Below are 2,789 nucleotides of genomic sequence, written 5' to 3'. Positions count from 1 at the left end.
TAACAGTGACCAGAGGGCAGAAGGGATGAGGAAAAGTGGGGAAAGAAGGGGAAAGGTCTAGTCAAGGAACTGATATAAATGACCCATGGACAAGGAAAAACTAAATGGGGATTTACTGTGGTAGAGGCAGGAGATGGGAGGAACAGGGGAGGGCAAGGGGAAAATTGGACAACTGTAATAGAAAAAACAATAAAAATAAGAAGAAAAAAGAAAGAAAGGAAGAAAGAAAGAAAGAAAGAAAGAAAGAAAGAAAGAAAGAAAGAAAGAAAGAAAGAAAGAAGGAAGGAAAGAAAGAAAGAAAGAAAGAAAGAAAGAAAGGAAGGAAGGAAGAAAGGAAGGAAGGAAGGAAGAAAGGAAGGAAGAAAGGAAGAAATGAAGGAAGAAAGAAAGAAGACATTATCTTACCTTTGATGGTCCTGAAGCCCTTTCTTTTTTTATTTTTTAAAGTATATTTTATTGATTATGTTGTTAGAGTAGTTCCAATTTTTTCCCTTTTACTCCCCTCTGCCCAGTATCCCCCTTTCCTCCAGCAATCCCACCCCACTTAGTTCATGTCCATGGTTCATGCATATAAGTTCTTTGGCTTCACCCTTTCCTATATTATTCTTAACATGCCCCTTTCCACTTTGTACCAACCCATTATGCTTCTTAGTCCCTCATCATTTCCCCATTTCTCCTCCTCCCTCCTTCCAGCTGATAACCCTGAAAATGATCCCCATATCTATGATTCTGTTCCTATTCTGGTTTGCTTAGTTGGGTTTTGTTTTTATTTTTTTAGATTCAGTTGTTGATAGTTGTGTTTGTTGTCATTTTAGTGTTCATAGTTTTGATCTTCTTTTTATTATGTAACTCCCTTTGATATTTCATATAATAATGGCTTGATGATAATGAACTCCTTTAGCTTCACCTTGTCTCAGAAGCACTTCATCTGCCCTTCCATTCCAAATGATAGCTTTGCTGGATACAGTAATCTTGGTTGTAGGCTGCTTTTTATCACATTGAATATTGCTTTCCAGTCCCTTTCTACCTGTAAAGTGTCCTCTGAGAAATAAGCTGATAGTCCTATAGGCATTCCCTGTAGACAACTCTCTGCCTCTTTATTGTTGCCTCCAGGATTCTGTCTTTATCTTTCACCTTTAACATCTCAATCATGATGCATCCTGGTGTGGTACCCTCTGGGTCCAGCTCGCCCGAGACCCTTCGTGCTTCCTGAACCTGTATGTCAATCTCCTTCACAAAATTTGGGAAGTTTTTCTCATTTTCGTCAGCACCCCAGCTTCCTTCCCTTAACCCTTGGTTTTGTGTGGATTTTCCTTCATTTCACTTAGCATAGCCTTCACTTCTTCTCTTATGTGTTTGCCATACTCAAGCATATCTGTCAAGCCTGTGAGCATATTTATCATCAGTGTTTTGAATTCTACATCTGTTAGGTTTTCTATCTCCTCATCTGTTGTCTATGTCCTCATCACTTAGTTTTCCCACTGGAACCTTAATCCATTTCCCCTTTTGGGCCATACTTCTCTGTCTTTTGATTCTGACAGGCTCCTGTGTTTGTTTGCCTCTGCGTCTCAAGTAGAGTTGTCACTCCTGTTACATTTTAAGGGGCAGAGCCTTAGGAATTCATCAGTACAGGGCGACCTGTTACACTATGTTGTGGCACTGTATGTGGGGCAGGGGTCCCAAAGGGAATAATGCTGCTTGCCCAGCACTCACCCCTTTTCCAGGCACCTCTCCTGCTTCCACACTGGACTGGCACCCCTCTAGCTGCTGCCCTTGCTGACGTTCCCAGAGTGGGTGGGTATGCAGATGTTCTAGAACTGTGGGGGCCCTTCAAACAAGCGGACTCAGCTGAGATTGGCAGTTTCTGCCTTTACCCCAAGCCCCACTGGTCTGCACAGTCAGAAAAATGAGGCTTGATTTTTTTTTTACTTTTATTAATATTTATTTTATGCTGAATTTACTCTCGGGCCATAAGCTTTTGTTTCTTCAGTTTCTTCTGGGATATCTTTTTCTTCTGTGCCACCTCCTCTTCTGGTTTAGAAACGATCTACTCCTTTTCAGTGAGGATCATCTCAATGTGGCAGGGAGAGCTCATGTACGGATTAATCCACCCGTGAGCTCTGTAAGTTCTGCGTCGCATCTTGGGAGCTTTTTTCACCTGGATGTGCTCGATGACCAGAGAATCCACATCTAAACCCTTAAGTCCAGCATTACTCTCTGCGTTTTTCAGCATGTGCAGCAAAAACTCAGCACTCTTTTTGGGCCATCGACCCTGTGACCAACCCCACTGTTTGGCCTGGGCACACCTACCAACTCCCCCGTTGTATCGACGGAAGGGGACACACTGCTTCTTTAAAGTGACATCTTTCAGATACTTGGTGGCCTTCCAAATGTGCATACCCTTGATGGCTTGGGCAGTTTCACATGTGTTCTTAAAGTGAACACGAAGATTCGAACCTCTCGATTTGCATGACTTCGTGGGGTTTTCTGGGTCAAGCGAATAGCGAACCATTTTCAGAGGTCACCTCTGGTCACTTTCTGGAAGAGGATGAGGCTTGATTTTCACCGGTGCTGGGACCATGGGTTGTGAGGTCCAGTGAGGAGCTAGGAACACTCCCTAGGTGTCCCTCCTGACTTTTTAAAACGTGTGACTGCACTTTCTGCCAGCGTGCCCCTGCTGCTGCTGCTGCTGTTGCCACCACCACACCACATCCCTCTCTGCCCTGGGTCTGCCCCTCCTACCTGCCTGGATGAGTATTTCTTCTTTATATCTTTGCTGGATTTCCATG

The 2,789-nt window shown here is 43.7% G+C and overlaps 1 pseudogene; it reads right to left on the bottom strand.

Moving 5' to 3' along the window:
• Positions 1-1,955: 1,955 nt before the first annotated feature.
• Positions 1,956-2,547, bottom strand: LOC150004756 (large ribosomal subunit protein uL22 pseudogene; annotated as a pseudogene).
• Positions 2,548-2,789: the final 242 nt, after the last annotated feature.

This window comes from Furipterus horrens, unplaced genomic scaffold (assembly GCF_987537825.1).
Source record: "Furipterus horrens unplaced genomic scaffold, mFurHor1.1.pri manual_scaffold_7, whole genome shotgun sequence".
Taxonomy (NCBI): Eukaryota; Metazoa; Chordata; class Mammalia; order Chiroptera; family Furipteridae; genus Furipterus; species Furipterus horrens.
The sequence above is the reverse complement of the archived record's forward strand: the minus strand, read 5'-3'. Positions and strand labels throughout refer to the sequence as shown.